Raw genomic sequence first — 19,707 nt, 5'->3', positions numbered from 1 at the left:
TTTAAAAAGGGAGTTTTGGGGAAGGGGGAGTGCAGGAGGAGGAACAGGGGAATACATTTTTTTTTTAAAGATGGGAACTTAAAAGAAGTATTTGCTTCGTTTTATACATGTTTTCAAATAATAATAAAAGCAATTATCACTCCTGCAATCAGCTACAAATATCCCTTTCCTTAATAAAAATGAGAGGGAGGGGAGATGAAGGGATGTGAGAAAGAATCAGAAGACAGCCATTAATCCTGATCAGTGACCCATCACCTGAAAAAGAAAGAGAGACAGGAAAAGGGAAGGGATGGGAAAGGAGGTCTGACACACCATGAACCTTTCTTATATGCAAAGATCCAATTAAAACTGGGAGAAGCGCCTCCCATTGTCCCAGCAGGCTGCAACAATGGTACCTGACCGGCCTTTATACTGTCATAGCTGCTGAGTGGTTTTTACCTTTGGCTCCTGTAAACAAGCATTATGGATTACGGAGCCGAGTTGATGTGTGTGTAGCAGAAATGATGATGACCTGCAAGTGGCCACAAAAGTTTACTTGTTATTCACCAAGATCCTGTAATTAGAGAAACATCGTCAAACAAAAAGGTGAGCATTGTCAACCTGGAGAGAGAGATCAAAAAAACATAAAAACCTATCTTTGTGGAGAAATGTTGACCTTGTGGGGACATTTTGTCTTGGCTCCACAACTTTAAAGGGATTTTAAGGCCTGGTTTTAGGGTAAGAATTGGATTTAGGTTAGTGTTAGACACTTAGTTGTGATGTTTAAGGTCAGGGCTCGGGGCTCGGGAATGCAGTGTATCAATCATGTGTCTTCACTAAGATATAAAAACGTGTGTGTGTGTGTGTGTGTGTGTGTGCAGGTATTAGTGATATTGTGGGGACCTAAATCTTTTAACACAGTCGCATTACATAGACAAGTCTCATGGTTGGAGTTTGAGTAGGTCTCCAGGAAATGAATGCAAGCCTCTGTAATATCCTCTGAAGTCAGTGTGTGTTTTAATTGGTTTATATTGTCATTGCAGCTGTGGTGTGATCTTGTTATTGTCCCTTCATGAAGACCTCTCTGACTTATCGCAGTGAATGTGTCAATTTTCTCTCTCCGTGGTGATATATTTGTCTGATTTATAATGTGATTCATTAGGACGGAGAGAGGACTGTTGTGTGGTTCCACAGAGTAAAATTACATTTATTGCACATTTATTCCATTAAATACACTGCGACACTATTAGAAAATGGTGAATTTGATTTAATTCATGTTCATTTATTTATTTTATTTAATCATGCCTATATCTGTATCTATTTCCTGATATTTTACTCTACACTTAGTAGCAAACAACCAAAGTTCCAAAATAACTCACTAATTTGCTTCTGGAACAGTCTTTGAACAAAGTGCTACACAAATTTTGAAATGACTCCAACAAGAAAATTAGGAAAAAAAGAAACTGGCCATGACACAAAAGAAACTTTAAAAATGAGGTTTTAATTCGTTCCTCGGAATATTAACAACAATGATGGTACAATGCAGGAGCACACAGAGATGAGTCATTTCAGTCAACTTCCTGTAATGATTTAACGTCAGTATTAGTATTAACATTGCCAAGGTCCATTAAAAACAATGAAAGATCCAACCACGCACACAAGAGCGTTCTATTTCAGTGGTGGACAGAAAGAAAAAAAACCACCTTGGCACTGAAGTGAACTGACCCGAGCACTGAAACAGACAGACAAACAAAGACATGCACAGTTTAAGCAGAAATGTCTTGATGAGTTCACTTCAGTTCAGTTTAAACTCAAGGTCCTTATAACTTAAACAGACACAAATATGAATATAGACAAAAATAATAAAAAAGAGTATGAAAGACAATCATACCACTTTTTCCACGGTAACATACAGCACTAAACATTCAGTGAATTGTGAAAATGGTAGATTATTAAGTCGGCAGCGAACGCTGTTGTTCACATTTGAATAAGTGTGTGTGCGTGGGTTTGCTCCGGGTTCTCCAGTTTCCTCATACATTTTACTGGACACTCTAAATTGACTGCAGGTTTAAGTGTGTGAGTGGATGGTTGTTCGTCTCTATGTTGGCCCTGTGCAACACACTGGTGACCTGTCCAGAGTGTACCCTGCCTTGTCAGCTGGGATTGTCTCCAGCCCCACAACAGTCATGTGGAGGATAAAGTGGTAGACAATGGATGAATGAAAAGTTCTGACCCCTGCTTTACAGAATGAGTCAAATGCACTTTTTTGGGACTCTAACTGCAGATATTCTGACTTCACTGCAGTAAAGGCACAGATGTCACTTTGGCCGTGTGTCCATCCAGTGCAAATGTTCCGTTTGGCATCAAAGTGCCAAAACACACAGCAGCAACTGATTTTTGTCACCCTTCCCTAGAGCAGTGGTTCTCAACCTTTTTGAGTCGCAACCCCCAATTTAACATGCACAGCTGTCTGCGACCCCCCCCCCTTCACACACACACACACACACACACACCGGTGTGAACGCATGATGGGTATGATGGATGAAGCACTCGGGTTAACCCTAACCCCCAAGTCCGCGGTGCTGAAACAATGCCCGATCAATACACCGTCTGATCGGGCGCTACATTAAAGGGACACTGTGTAGTATTTATGGGTTTGTATGACCCAAAATCATTGTCTAGTCGCTGTATAATAGTTTTTGTTTCATTTTCGTAGTGTTTCAAAAAGTCATGTAAAATAACATGGTCGCGGGCTGCGGTTGCATAGCCACTGTTAGCAGAGAGACGCCATGTTTCTACAGGAGCCTGTAAGGACAAACGCGAGAGAACAAATCAAGCGTCTCTTTACTTGTAGCTGAAGTCCCGCCTCCTCTCTCTCCGCTTCGTCTGCTACGGCCGCGGTAGCTCCGCCCTCTCCCTCACCTCACGAACCTCATCTGCTGACACGGAGAAAGACGACGAGGACGACATTTGACCTGCTGAGGACACCGTATCGCTCAGGGAAGGGAGGGGGTGAGCAGAGGAGCAGTTCTTTGTTGTAAATTTCAGCCTCTCCTCTAGATGGCACTATAAACTTCTTACTTCACCTTTTTGGAGCTCGATTGTGGTTGTGTACATAGGATTTAAAACAAATCTAAACTAGTACGGTCATTATCATGGTGACAATAAATGCACTGAATCTTAAGTTTTAATTTGTTACTTTTGAGTGGGCTGACACCATATTCACCTCTTAGTATTGTGCCATTTTGAATGCTATGTGAAAATCAACACAAGACCATTCTCCTGAGATTAACATTTTCAATTAAAGCCAATATAATATATGTGTAAGAACATGCAAGGCTGACTTTGGGATGATGCAAGCGACACAGCGACAACTGCACAGAATTCCCCCAGAGACATTGTATCATTTACTGCTTATTATTGCCGTTGGTAAAGGCCTCTGTTACGTCATAATTTACAGTTACTTTCCTCACATTTCTGGCCCACACTATTGATTTGCCACTGTCCAAAGCTCTCCCCCTCAACTTTCCTGTATGACTGTGTTCAGTCCAAAGTGAAGAGAAGAAGGAATGGAATGATGGGATTTGAGAAGCGGCAGAACCCATTTAAGAAGGCAGACCGATAAGAACAGATGGTGTAGAAGAGAGGACTAAGTGGAGAACTAATAGACGGTGTGGGAAAGTGATGAGAAATGAGTTGCAGGCTAAATACCCCCTCGCCCCATTTCCCTTCTCTCGTTGTCTCCTTCAGCTCTCCTCTGAATACGAGTGAGTGACAGGGATGTTAAGTGCCGTTTGACACCAAAGATGAAGGTGACTATGTGAAGGTAACTATCTGACTGAGAGGCGTTTTTTTTCAGTTGTGTATGTGTGCGTGCGTGTCAGGACGTTGTGTAATGAATTAGAGTCGTGGGTCCGATTAAAATGACTGGTAATTTCTCTGGGGTGGGGGGGTGGGGGTGGTGCTGATGAGAGCCTGGAGCGGCATGAATCAAAGGACTGCCAGGGATGACTCACCACCATCTCCTCTCCACTCAGACAGAGACAAGGGATGCATGTGCACAGAAGAGCTGGAGGAACAGTGGAGTGGACTAAGAGGAGAGAAAGCGGCACAGTTGACGGGTGCAAGAGCATTCAGGGACGAGGTGGTGGAGGGGGGTGGGGGGGTGTTTGAGGGGGGGGGATGCAGGACACGTGCTGTCCAAAGAAGAAGAGAACGGGGCTATTAGCGTTTGTGAAGAAATATAGAGAGATGACAAGATGATGGGGATGGAAAGAGGGGTGAGGTGGGTGAAAGAAAAGGTCTCAAGCACCACTAGTTTCAATCTGTTCTCGCCGTTCCTATCTCTGGCCTCATTGCAGGTGACAGCAGCATGGCTAAATTACCTCCTGCTGGCACTCAAATTAAACAGGGCATATAGTGAGAGTGAGAGACTGTGAGAAAGAGAAGGACAGAGAGAGGGAGAGAGAGAGAGAGAGAGAGAGTGCTTATGAAAAGAGTGTCTGTGGTCACATTAATGCAATTTTTCTTTCCAATCCCTCCGTTCCCTCAGCCCAGCCTTGGATAATGAGCTAGCGAACACTCTACACCCCCACACCCCCCCCACCCCCCCACTGGGCCTATACCTGCTATGCACAAAAGGCAGTGAATGCTATTTTTGGAGCCCCTCTTCTCATTTATTTCCTTGATTTGGTGATGATAATAATCATTGTGGCTTGAGGTGCCATATTCAAATTAACTGCCATTGCTCTGGTGCTATCAGCGCGGCATCACCCTATACCTGCAAAAGTGTTCCTGCACCTCCTCCAGCTGCTCCCTCCCTCACTTCTCCTGGAAGCAATACAAAGACCAGTGAGGCAGCGCCACCTGATATGTTTCCTTGTTGAGCTTATTCAAATCAGGTGCATGAAAACTAACCTTGTTTGCATTGTAATGTCGCGTGGCAGAGCATCTGCAATTGACAATTTACTGATACAGGGCCTGTAAGTGGGCCGGGTGCCACGTTGCCCGTGAATATGAAATGAATTACATTCCTGCCTGTGATTCAGTTGAAAGTGTAACATGATAGCTTACATGAGTGGCTTTGAAAGGAGGTCTAACTAAATAAATTTGATTTGAAAACGGTGTGTTTGGCAGATTGTGCCACTCACCGGGTGCTGCCACGGATAAAGCAAGCAGTTTATTGTGCGTAATAGGATGCAAGAATCTTTACATATACATGAATTCTATTAGGCATCGGTGGCGCTGCTGGAGGGAAGCACAAAAGGCAGCGGTGCTCACTGAGAGGAGGTGAGGGAGCTGCTCACGTTCATATCAAGTCTGATAAAGAGATTTGTATGCGTGAGTCTCCATGTGAGTTTGAGCGCGCGTGTGTGTTCTGTTAATAAAAGGCCGTCATGCTGTCACTCTCACTTTGCACTTTTTTTTTTGCCGAACAAAGAAAATAAAGCGTTTCTGTGAAACAAAACACCTGGGGGGATACCTGTCACTGCTGAGACTCTTCCTAGTAAAAACACAGCTTCCATGAGGATGTGTGTGTGTGTGTGTGTGTGTACAGGCATGCTGTCAAGTCTATGTGTGTGTTAGTTTAACCTAGGGCTGGTAGAAAGCCTGAGCTGATATATAAAAAAACTTTTTTTTTTGTCAAAATATTTGTGCAGGCTGCTACAGTACCAGTGGAGTCACATTTTTCAAACAGCCAAAGTTTTCTGGAGAAGTGGAGCAGCAGAGATTCCTCCAAACTGTGACACTTCCATATGTGAGCATCTGTGTGTTATATGCGCTCCGGCTTAGCAGCTGCTGTGGGTGACCTGCGATGGTCGGGGGGCTATTATGGCCAACTTGTTTTCTGGTCCAGCTGAGCTCTTAATTACATGATTGAGCTTGTTATAGCCTAATTAAAACCGTAAAAACACAGGGCAGAGAGAGAGAGGGGGAGAGAGTGAGAGAAGCATTACTCACTACATCCCCCCCTCCCCTCCCCCATTCCCTCCCCCTTTATTAAACTGTTAACCCACAAGGTCCCTATCTGGCTTCTTGTCTGCCCATGGCTATTTGGAATAGGCCACGAACTGCAGCCATAATCAGGAGGCCTACATTTCAATAACACATTTTATCATTTAACCTCTAGTTATACACATCAAGGTGGCAGAGCGTGTTCCATTTGGGGAATTGGAAATAAAGTAGGGTGGGTAAGTGGGGGGGAGGGGGGGGCATTGTCGATAAGAAAATTAAACACGAAAACAAAATTATTACAAGAGCCTGAGGACAGCAATAGAAAAAAAAATAAGTTTACAAAGTTTGTGTCAGAAACTAAGACACAAGTGGGAGGGGAGGAAAGGGGACAGCGAGCGAAGGCAACGAGCAGTGAGTGTTTTTGTTGTTCAGTGTTTGAGAGTATACTTTTGGGTCAATTAACAATAAAGATCAATTGATAGCTCCTCATCCTTTCTTCTGTGATTTTTGTAGCCCGCGGTAATGAGATAAATATTTATGAAGGCTGAAAGTCCCCCGTCTCTCCTCCTTGTGTCAAATGCTCGGCATGATCAAAGGCTCGGCCCAAAAAACACACACAACACACTGAAAGCATCAAGGCTCTGCTGGCATTGTTTTCCTACACTGTCCCACAGCTCAAACACAAAACTGAACATCACCCCCATGTAACCACCACCACCATCTCCTCCTCGTATCCTACACACAAAAAAAAACACAGATAGGTTTGGGACCAGTGCACTGTCGCTTTAAGATAAAATATTCTATCTTCTACATCATAATTATCTCCTTAAGGTAGAAATATTAGCATATCCACCAATCTTATTATCTGAGAAATTGGCTCATTAAGTCGGCTGGCTCCCCTTGCGCCCACCTTGTTCTCTGTTGTCCATACTTCATCAGTGATAGAGGCTGCTGAGGGGCATTCTGACTGACAGGAGGCGCACAGCACTCAGAGCAGGACTCTGTGGGGACTGGCCCGGGTTAGCACAGGCTGACGGGACAGTGCTCTAACGTTGTGTGAGGGAATAAAGAAGGAAGAGAGAACCTCACTGCTCAGAACAACCTGTCCCTGGAGGCGGAGAGGCAGACTGAGTCGACCCAGTGCAGCTTCAACGATGCTTTATGGTCACAGAATTCCTAGGTATTTTTCCAGGTGGTCATTTCGGTGAAAAATTGATCAACTTCGCTCGCAGCAAGATAAAAAAAAAGTTGTAGCTCGGTTTGACCTTCCTTCCGTCTGTGCTTCCAGCGTGATCCTGCCTGGGGATGAGGACTAAACCCTGAACAGAGACAGTGTTCAAAGCCCAATTTATGGTCTTAAAGAGCAAAGCATACATTTGCTTAGTAATCAGAAAGACGAGCTTCCCAAATTACATTTCTCTTGCTATTAGATATTAATGAGATGCAGAGGAGTAGCCCTGGCTTCTAATCTGCAGGATTTAATCCTAAAATGAAACCTGATACCCACGGAGGCTAATGAAATCATCCTTTTAATCCAGGGAAATGTCCCCTGAAAGCTCACAGCTTTAGAGAACCATGGGCTGTAGATCGTGCAAATAAGTTCAGGAGGTGGACAAAGACTGGAGATATGCAGCTGTACAGCAGAAGAAAGAAACGTTTGGATTGTTAACACAGTAGTACGTAAGTTTTACATATAAACAAGGCTGTTGCAGTCAGACCAGTGTTGAGTTCACACATTGCTGATTAAGCCTGTCAGCTCCACATCACTCTCTTTGGCTTTCACAGTATGGCAGTGTTTGGATCTTGTGTCGCCTGGTGACATTCCCTCGCTGCACACAGGAAGTGATTCCTTTTATGTCAAGACAAGGAGTGGGAATCGCAGGGTACTATTACTTACTAGGGTAATGTACAACGATTCTGTGATAGTCAATATATTGCAAAACAGTAGGGCTGTAACGATATGTGTATCGAAATCGAAACAGAATCGCGAAAACGCTGTTTCTAACTCCCAGTTATTTTTCCAGTCATCCACATGATATGAGCTGTTAGTGCTACCAAACTTATTTTTATTAGGGGTGTCAAATTATCGCGTTATTTGTGATTCATTAATTACAGTCATCATTAACGCGTTATGTTTTTTAATCACGTTAATCTCTTCTTTACTGATGTCCTCAGTATCGGGGGCAGCGTCAGACGCAGCGACAAAAGTGTCATAAAACCTTGTCTAACTTTAACAAACACAGACATGCTGCATACGACTCTCCGCCTCAGTCCCTTTGACGACCTTTGACCCAGAGTCAGACCCAGAGTCAGAAGACACTGTCGCTCGTGAAACACCTCCACAACGGACGTTATTCTTCTTCTGCGGTTCAATGTACGCAACCGGATGTGCCCGGACTAGTGCCCGGAGCAGGAGGATCTGCTGTTCAGCAGAAACGCTGTTTACGTAACCGGACCGGTTTTTTTCAGAGATCTCACTGAGCCTGAGATTACAATAAAACACAGCGTTCTCAGCAGTGACTGAACTGTTTGTTTAGAACCTTCAGGGCTTCATAAACAAGGTAATGACGCAGATACACACTAAAAAACAGCGTTAATTGGAACTTCCGGTCTATGTTCGCTTTAATGTAGCTTTCTACACCATTATTCCGCTGTAAATGCCCTCTTCTTCAATTACTTCCATCCAAGTTTCTATTAATTTATTTGAACAGCGCCACTGCAAGGAGACACAAAGTAGTGACGCCCAGCGAGTGAACCTGGCAGGGACTGATAGAGGCGACAGATAGAGGCTACAACAAAATGACGTTTCAGAAGTGAAAACACGGTCATTCAACACTTTGATGGCTTACATTCAGATGAAGGTTGGAGCATAAAAATAATGTTAAGTCATTTTTGTTCACGAAAACCAAACAGACGCAGAATACTATCAACAACAACAGCGACAAAGGGCGAGTGTGAAAAGTCCAGGGGTTGTTATAGTGTAGCTAATAGTGTGTGATTAAAGATGAACCAATCTTTTTGACATTTCACCAGAACGGAGCGCTGCTTCTACACAATGCAGGAGTCCCTCCTCCCCCTCTTTCTCACTTTCTCTTTCTTTCTTTGGCTGCTGTGTGAGATTGAGTTGTTAATTAGAATCGTGGTCAGGTCGAATGAATTCAGACCTTCTTCCTTGCGTAATGGTGCTGCGGACCCCAAGCTGTGGGCTTTAATTCTCCTCTCATCAGTCTGATGGAAAAATCACCTCACTGCCGTTCCATTCAGCTCTGCCACTCATTAACCAAGTCAAGAACAGGTGATTGGCACAATAGACAGTTTTATTAAATTTTCCCTGTCCTTTTGGAGGCATGCATATGCATAGAAAATATTTTCTTACCAACGCCTGTGCCAAAAAAAACGGGAAAAACACACAAAAGACTTTTACACATAATAATTTCACATCATCTATTCTTTTCACAGCAAGAGACACGAGTCTGGATTATCAGAGAGGTGGTTTTTCAAAAGAACTGAGGGCAGAAATGTGTCTCTATATGAGTGTGTAAGGGCCTAAATACTTAGGGTGAGGGTGTGGTTGCTTGGCTTGTGTCTATTAACAGGCCATGTGTGAGGCAAGAGGGTCAAGTTGCGATATGCTTAACAGCCAATTTACAAAGGTCAGGTGAGTGGGATCAAACGGGTGGAAGATCACACCTCACACTCCTAAATGAGAAACAATCATCCTTCCAAAGGTCACACAGACACAACCAGGGATTAGAATAATAGAGCAGGCCTTTTTCCTTCTCCTTCAACTCTCCGTCCTCCTCTCCACAGGAGCACGATGACACAGAACAAGACACTCTCTTCATTTATTTCATGTGTGTTTCCGTGTCCTCATCACCCGGCATTTGTGTGTCTATTAGTGATGTAATATCAACAGAAGGAAGTGTGGGTTCATCTCCTGCAAAGGAACGTGAAAAAAGTATATATATACAATAAAATATATATACTATAAAATGTATATATGTATATATATATATATATATATATATATATATATACATGTATACACAAACACACACAAATACATTCATATATACACATATATGATTTAAATGAATCAATTAATAGCAATAAATAATAGGATCAGATCATGTGTGACAATTATTTCATTTAACTAATCATTCGCACCTTTTTGATTTTATGCACTTTGAGTTACACCTGGGTCAAATATGACAAACTCCTATATTTTAAATGTTTAAAGAGAAACAATAGTTACACCTAATACTTTGAGGTGTGTATTACCTCTGAGGTGTGTGAAGGACAGGTTTGAACAAAATGTCTTTATTTCAAAGTGGAAAACATTATTGCTCGTACCGGTACAGTTCTTCTATAATAATAATAATAATAATGATAATATATATTTTCTTAAATATATATCTTTTTGATGTGCCTTGAATACATTTGTAAATATCTAACCCTGCTAAATTTCTCAGTTTGACAATATATATTCTTGGGGTTATATTCTATATCATTTAAGTATAAAAAGAGCATTGCATGACACATGAGTTTTGACTATGTTAATACATTGTTCTATATTTATTTGTTTATCCTCTATAAAAACATAAATATCCATTGCAATTTTTATTTTATTTTTTACATCTGTGTTTTATATACCTCACACATTCAAAAATAACAAACACACACATGATTAATAGATTACATTTTATCATTAGTGCTTGAAATAAATGATGTATTTATTTGGATTAAAAACAAAACGGCTAATTTAAAAAAAAAAAAAAAGTTTGTCTTTGTTAATGACAAAGTGTAGGTGACACTGGAGGAAAATTGGAAGCAGCATCACCCAGCCATCAGAGAGGTGTAGACACGGAGTGAAGAAACAACAGGGGGCAGTGTTGGGTCATATTACATACGCATCTCTACGACCACCTCTCCCTGTCTCTGTTTCTCTCTGGCCAGAGTCCAGTCTCACCACCTCTCAGGATTAATTACACTTTTTCAATTAATGTTCTAATGAAAGCTGCTGGTGCAGAAGTCTGATAAGGCAGTTAGGGAGTGAAACACACACGCATACGCACGCATACGCACACACACAGACACACACACACACACACACACAGAGAGAGAGAGATGTACTCACTACAATGATTGATGGGACAGAGAAGAAGCTGATGGAGGTGATACAATGTGGGTAGTAGAGATCAGCCTGAACAAAACTGTACTGAGATGGACACACACACACACACACACACATCCACACACACACACACACACACACACACACACACACACACACACACACACACACACACACACACACACACACACACACACACACACACACACCAATTTTAAGATGTGAGAGGAATGATATACAAATAGATTTTTTTTAAAACACACACACACACACGCTGATTATTGTGATGAGGATAACACCATTTGTGTCACAGACCCACACATATGCAAACTGGGTTTCCATGGTAATGAGCTCAACTGGTGCACACACACACACACAAGCACGCACGTGCACACACACACACACAAACTTTGCCGGCACGCACCAGGGGACCTGTCAAGTATAAATTAGTGCTGCTGATGTGTCACTAGATGCCCTGAAGGTCATTAATTGGTCAGTGATTGGAGGTTGGCATGTCATTTATGTGAAGATAATTTGCATATAAGGCAGCAGAGTATGTTCCCCTCAAATGCGTTGTACAGATTCGATATGTTGAAGCCCACACCAACCAGATCTTCCTCTTCTAATCCCAGTGAGAGAGTCTGCTTCTTTATCCAGTGCTGTGTGCACACCGCAAGACAGGGCGTCTTATAGGAATGTATCTTATTTTTTTTGTAATAAAGTCAGTATTTTTGTTTTATCTGAAGATAATAATATTTATCCCATTGCGAATATGTCGTATTACAAGACATGAATGTTGATACAGGCCTCTCTGAGTTTGAATATGCACAGCTCTCCTGTCAAATACAATACACTTGTATTACCATTTTAAAAACGAGTCACAAGGAAGACTAAGAAAGCTTTGAATGCAGTGGACTGAAATGAGAATCATTGGAGATCTAATGAATCTTAAAGGGGAGCCATTGTGCGAGAACCAGAGCCAGATTGAAGGTCATGGGAGGAAGAAAAAAGAAAGAGCGAAAAAGAAAATCCCAGACTTTTTCGATGACATCCTTTAGAAACTGTGGAGGCTGTCTGTTCTTAGTAGACAAAGGAGTGTGTGGTGTGTGTGTGTGTGTGTGTGTGTAAGAGAGGAGAGCAGAGAGATTGTAGAAATACGACTTTTTATTTAAAAAAAAAAAAAAAAAAAAACACTGAATGTGATTCCTACTCCAACTAATCAGAGCAAACCATTACATTACATTTTACACTTTTAAAGATAATAAGAATTAATAATGCCTTGTCTGTATATGCATTAGTCCACATATGCATTAGTTAGGAGTTTGTTAAATTAGAATACCATTTTCTCTCATGTACTTACACAGTCCTCACCAAAGGAGAGTATGAAAGTCTGAGCGAGAGATATTGCTTTTCTCTCCACTGCTCTGCCCCCCCCCCCCCCCCCTCCTCCACCTTCACACACACACACTCACTTTCTTTCTCCCTGTTTCATTCTCTCTTTCAATCTCTCTCTCCGTCTCATTGCCCCATAACCACAGAGAGATGAGTTCAAGCCACCATTAAAGCGTTAAAAATTTAAATATATAAAAAAAAAAAATCTTAACGCTCTTTTTAATTAAAAAGGATCCTAATAATCCACATCATATTATACGTCGCAGATTCATCGGTCAATTTAATAACAGTGAGGCTTTTGGATCTTAATATCTCTGCTACCAGGTTTCCTTCATAACTGAGAGCCCGTGTTAATTACAGCAGAGCCTAATGGTGGGGAATATTCAGGGCCTCTCCGTGTTTTGATAAATGGCTTTCCACTAAGATTTATTCCTAATTATCTCATTTGTCTTTCTCCATTACTTTTTATAGCTTAAATTTATGAAGTCATTAAGACGTTAGTGGGCCTGATAATGATTAGGAGAAGGAATTGTATGAAAGTGAATTATATGAAAATGATTATGGCTAAAGGAGTGTTTAAAATGAGGGCTGCGGAAGCCTGGGTGTGTGTGTGTGTGTGTGTGTGTGTGTGTGTGTCATAGCTTTGTATGAAAGTGCATGCATGTCCCATCCACCCACCGCAACCCCCCGCCACTCTGTCCTGCCCAGCTGATGTTACCCCCCCCCCCCCCCCCTCACACCACTGGAAATAAGTGTGATGAACCATCTTTTGTGACTCTCCTCATCCCTCTGTCTCTCCTCCCTGTTGGCCACCATCTCATATCTCTGCTCCATCTCTCTGTCTGGTCTGGCTCTATTACCGCAAGGTAATGCTCTCACACCCGGTGATGCGGGATGATATTACACACATGCACAGTATAAGTTTTTTTCTTGCACTGCATTTGGCTTTTGTTTAATTACATTTGCCTGGAAAGATAATGAAACATATAAACACAGAGGCCCAAGTGTGTGTTCTGGGCTTAGGAGTTATGAGGACTTTATGGAGTGGGAGCCACCATCACTGTGGTCTCATCAGTTTGATGAAAACTTTCAACTCAAGCACAATGGTGAAATAGCATCCCCTCCCTCTGCCACTACACACACACCCTTTGTAAATGGATAAAATGCTTGACAGCTGTCACCCTGGGCTTAAAATACACACTTTTGACAGACACACTGAGCTCTTCCATCGTCATTCCGGCCCCTTCCTTGTATCTCAGCACTTCCATTGCACCTCCTCTCCCCTCCACCCTGACAGGGCTGTGTGCCAGAGATCACAAGAAGCAGCGCAGGCCCTTTTGCTTAATGAATTAATTATTTGATTATTTAATCACCTAGATGAAGAGCGTCTTTAACACTGGTGTTAATTAGCCAAGAGTGGAATAACAGCACACACACACACACACACACACACACACACACACACACACACTGCTTCTCCCTGTTAAGTGTCACAATCACCACAATCATTTTCTCCACCGTCCTCCTTTCAGCTGTTTCCACAGTGACTAACCGACGTATTGTCCGTGATTGTCCGTAATTGTGAAAATAACTGTAGGCCCTAATATATCTATGAAATGCATCTCTTCATGTCTTATTTCTTTTTCTTTCCCCTTTTGATTTTGCTCTGTTTGTCACAGTGTCACTATGGATTAATGTAATTCTTGCTTGTCTGCCCAAACAAAACACTCAGGTATGTCAAACAAAAACGGAACTGTCTTTTCCTGTGCAGCTCTGTTTTCTCTCACCTTCGCTTGCCTCACCCTCATGCAGTACTGCCTTTAGCCAGTGGGAGGAGCAGTGTCTTTCCTTTTGACCTCACAAGACACTCCTTCGTTTTACTTCTTCACAGAGGTGCAACACAGCTGTCCACAATACGCTTACTGATAGCAGTACATGCAGGTAGTGTAGTCTACAGCATCAACTGCAACAGGCAAGTGTCTCCTCATCAATTGCAATAGGACAACAATACAATCCTCCACATAGTTGAGTGTGTAATTCATTCTACATGGATTCCCATCATTAGACTTCACATGCAAACCTGAAGGTCACACATGTGTTCTTATCGCTTTATTTTTACAACGCCGTCTTCAGCGTTTGTGAGGAGACAGACAGACAGACAGACAGACATACAGACAGACAGACAGACAGACGGGTGCAGAAAGGAATGATCAAATGGGAAAGAGAGCAGACAGTGAAGGAGGGATGGAGGAGGAGAAAACACATTTGTGACTCTCTAGTCTGATTAAGACCACTCCAGTCTGGGTGGTGCTACTTCACATCAGTAGCAGCCTTCAGTGGATGAGGGAGTACTGGTTTGTGTATGTGTGTGTGTGTGCGTGTGGGTCTGTGTGTGTAGGATGAGTGGTGAAGGGGGTGGAGAAGGAGGGATTCCCTTTAATTGCAATCATTCTGGCAGCACTGTAGGGATCTGCATGCTATGCATACAATTAGAGAGCAGAGGAGAAGGTGGACCTGGTTTTCTTCTTAACAGCCATGCTATGCTTCTATAGAGAGCAGTCCTATAACACAGTGGGTTATAGGGATGCAAACCAAGCAATGTTTATTTTTAATTGCACCGTTTTCTGTTGGAGTTGATGTGGTGGCTCTTTGTCTGAGGCTCAGATGCTTAATTGTCAGTGTGTGTGTTGTGTGTATGGGCTCCATGCTGGTGGCAGCATCCTGATCTGTGTGTGTGTACATGTTTGTGTAAGCTGAATGTGAGGTTAATTGAGACACACAGATCATCTCTGCCCTGATGAGGGTCAGAGCACAGAGGCAGATCTGCATTGCATTAATCTAACCCCAATTTATGCTGCCACACACTGTCAGTCACACCCATGCTCTCTCACACACACACACACCCCCATTAATTTTGCCCCAGTTTGTGTTGTCTCCAGCTGCTGTGATGCGTGGCCTGTGTGAGTCAAAGACAACAGCAGCAATGTAACATCTGCCTTCTCGCACACTTTCACAACAACAGCACTCACAGAACAGATGCTGTTTACTTTTGTAAAACTAAACCAAATCAACTTCTTCTACAGGAACAAAGACCTAGAAACATCAACGTCAGTGCCAGAAACACACGCACGCTCACTTCTTTGTGGCCTCTATTATTCTCTGCATAAGTTCCTTGCAGAATGCCGGCCTGACAGAAGCCAAACCCTACAGCACCCAGAGAAGGAAAGGCAAATTAACCAGCTTCACTCTAACACTGAGGGACCATTAAAGTCGAAACGCCTGATCTCCCTGGCCGGGTTTTTCCTCTCCATCCTCTCCCTCGTTCCTCTCTCATTTCCTCACTCTCCAGCTGGAAAGGTTAACCGAGAGAGGCTCTCAGAGACACTTCAGCAGACACACAAGTGATCTTTCCTTTAATTGGCTTTTCCACTCCCCTTCTCCTCCTCTCTTCTTCTTCGCAGGTCAGCAGCGTCCACTACAGGGCCCTGCAGAAGAAAAAAACACACACACACACACACACATGCACACACTGAACGAGATCCAGGCAGTCAGGCTGAACTGAGAACTTGATGCACTGTGCTAGGTGTGTGTGTGTGTGTACACCTTTAAATATCTCCATCTGACCAGTCAATCTGTCTTTAATAGTACAGGAGTAGTGGTTTTGTGTAATTGAGCTATTTGGCTCTCGGGCCTCCATGATGTCCTCATCCATGAAGCAGCTGACACGGTGGCTCTGCTCCTCACTGTCACATGGACAGAGTACACGGGAAATGGAGAACACTGACAAGCATGGAGCCATTATCAGCCATAGGACGTATACTTGTCTTTCCCTCTTATCACTGAGCAAGAGTCATGACAGCGAGTGTCAACGTCGTCCTCACATCATGACTCTGGAGGAGACTTTGTCCACACGATTTATGAGGATCAAAGTTGTGAAAAAGCAAATGCATAAAACTGAAATATTAATTTAGTGAAATGACCTATTATCAACTGAAAATACAACGTTAAAACAACATTAACCTCTCAATTATTGAAATGCATAAAAGCAAATGGATGTGGAGAATTTCAGCTACATATCATATCCACAAAAAACACGAAACATCCCGTGAACGGACGAGTTAAGATTCTCCTATAAGCTAACACTGGGTGGCTAAAAACTTTTTTTCATAAGTGGCAAAACCTGCAAAGTACCTTCTTCTGGAAGAGAGTTTCACAATAATAACTCACAGAAATGGTCACAGAACTTCAACATTGTTTGACCCTGTTCAGACCTGGTATTTACATCAGTCCTGAGTGATGCCATCATGTCCAGGTCACCTGAAGTTCAGGTCTGAACTCTCCATCCTGAATGCGTAAACACATTTCTGAGCATGCATGAACACAATCCATCCTCAGGACACATTAGAGTCGTCCTCCTCAGCTGATGTCCACTGATCCACGGCAGTCTCAGTTTTTATTAACACCACTTTAGCGCCCATACGTTAATTATTTGCAATGGCCCCCAGAAAATTCATTTAATTAATGTTTAAAATGTATTTCATATTATATGGTTTGTAGACTGTTTATCATGGCACAGTGAGTTTCCTTACAAACTGGGTCAAAGGGCTGACATCACTGTGTGTTGAATGGTCTGACTTGTCCGCTCACGGACTGAAACACTGGCATGTTTGGATTTATAAATCCATATTGGGTCTGCTTTCCCCATATCTTACATCTGTGAGAAAAGAACATGGAGTCTTTGGTCCCAGGACTTATTCTTACTGTTGGTACCAAAGGTTTTGTTCTGTACTGTCTGGTTAGGGTTAAGGTTTTTCTGGTGACTTTTATCGCCTTTGGAGTAAATATTGGAGTAAGGGCCAATTCCAATTCCTATCTTAACCCTCAATCTTAACCCTCAAGCTCAACCCTTATCTTAACTGGCCATCAAAACCAAGTGTTGAGGGTTATTTTGTCACTTAGAAATGGGACACCCCTTAAATGCAGATACGTCTTCAGACTGTAGGGGGCAGAATAACGTGAAAGCTGCGTCCAGTCTGTCAACTCCAAACGATAGCGAACGATCGCGTGTGCGCATCGGCCAGCTATTGTCAAAAGATGGTAAAATAAATGTTACGCAACAGTGACGTCAGTAATCCATAATATGGGCCTAAACTAAGATAATACAATGGTTTTCATCATTTTTATATCTCTATTAACAAAGATAATACTTCATTTGTATCGCACTCGTTTCGCTGCTTTCGACGCCATCTTTGTTATGTGAAAACACGCAATGCATTCTGGGTAGCCCTTGCTCCCAAGGGTGGTCTTGGAAAATCTCAATATTGAGGGCGATACAGCCCTTAAACTTGACCCTCAACTTAATTTTACTGAGAATCAGGACAGAACTTGCACTAGAGGGAGAACATTTTTGAGATTGAGGATTAAGATTGAGGGTTAAGCAAGGAATTGGAATTCACATTCCTAATATTAACCTCAGTAAACGTCTATCCATCCATTGTCTACTGCTTTAACCTCATAGTTGTAAAAACTCACTGCTGACACTCCCCCCTCCCTTCCCCTCCACTGACTGCATTTGTTTTCAACCAAGCTGGTAAACACAAGCCGAGGAGCCATGTCCATACCGTTGGCATCCATTTTGATGAACTAGTGCAATGTTTATAGTTTATTCCTCTTCCTTGCTTCCTGTAGAATTCTCTGAGTCTTTTTCGCTGGTTCTGCCATCATGAATGTTTAAATAATACTATCGCTGCCTCGATCTTATAGGGAGTACTTGGTTAGGGTGTGTGTGTGTGTGCAGCGCCATAAAGCAATTTTTGTTTCTCATGAGACCCGAGGCTTTGTGAGATGTCCTGATACTGAGGACTCCAGGTCCCTGATCAGGCAAGGCTGGTTTTCTGCTAACAGCGGGGGGGAGACGACAGCCCCCTATCTCCCCATAACAAGCCATTTAACCATCACAATATGACTCTTAAACTGTTAAATTAGGGTACAAAGCCTATCATTTCAGTTCAGGAAACAGATAGAAGTCAGACAGTGTCAGTAAAGTGCACCAGGCAAAAGTTGAAAGCCACATTTGGCTGTTTCTGCCACTTCCACCTTTGTGTGCTTTTTTTTTTTTTAATTTCCCTACTGATTTTATACAAAGGCCGTCATTGCAAAGAAATGATGACAAATATTTGGGTTTTTGTGAACAGTAATATAAGGCTACAGTTATGCCCTAACATGGGAGGTACATCTCTTTGTTTCCAGGTGAAGCTGAACACCAGTTTTCACGTCACCCGTATGGACGTTTTGCAACCAGAACTACAGACATAGACAATGCCAGCTGTCAATCACACTGGTGTCCACTCATATGTGTTGTACTTTATCTATTCTCTGCAAAATGGGAACAAAATTGACATCATGTTCTTTTGAAGAAGACATGAAACTAGCTACTAAGACCACGTCAGGAAACTCAAGGCAAATTTTCACAAAGACTTGCTATTAAAGTGAGTTCCTTTTGCAACCAGCAGAGTTGCTTCCTGGTGGGTATTCAGTATATTTACACTTACAGATTGACTTCACTGAGCCCCTTTTGTGTAAGGTCTATGGTTCAGACAGCCTTCATAAACTCTGTCAGAATGATAATAGAGATGCATGTAGTTTGGCTTTGTGACTGCTAATGTGTAATAACTTGAACTGAAGCTACACTGAAGCACTGCCATTGTTATCAAATCCTATAACCTCTCATCACATCTGGAAAAAAAAATACTGTGTTCCTCTAAACTCAATCTGGCAGCTAGGAGATCCAGATAGGAGAAAAAGAATCACAGTGTGAAATGAGCTACATGCTACGCTGGCTTATCCGTGATAGCTTAAAATCAGAGCAAGATGACTAGACAAGGCTGTTCAGATGATTGCACCCCAGACTCGGCTGCGGCCGACTACGCTGGGCCTCGCCACAGCCATTATCCACAGGGTGCAGTGTGTGAGAGGACATCATTACCAGCTGTCTGCAGAGCTGCCTCTTGCCCTCTCTCTGCTGAAACCATCCAATCTAATGGCCCAGTCCGGGGAGAACCGGAGCAAGGCCGGCAACCGAGAACAGTCTCATTCCCACCTGCCAAAGTAACAGATATGACACAGAGATAGCTGCAGTGTGTGATGGTGGCGTTCTAGCCTCCATTAGTCTGATAATGGAGTTAGACTCATCAAGACAGAAGTTCACTTGTTCAGTCTCCATCTCAGTCCAAGACCTAGTGAGATAC

The sequence above is a fragment of the Microchirus variegatus genome (genome assembly GCF_963457635.1).
Source record: "Microchirus variegatus genome assembly, chromosome: 4".
Classification (NCBI taxonomy): Eukaryota; Metazoa; Chordata; class Actinopteri; order Pleuronectiformes; family Soleidae; genus Microchirus; species Microchirus variegatus.
The sequence above is the reverse complement of the archived record's forward strand: the minus strand, read 5'-3'. Positions refer to the sequence as shown.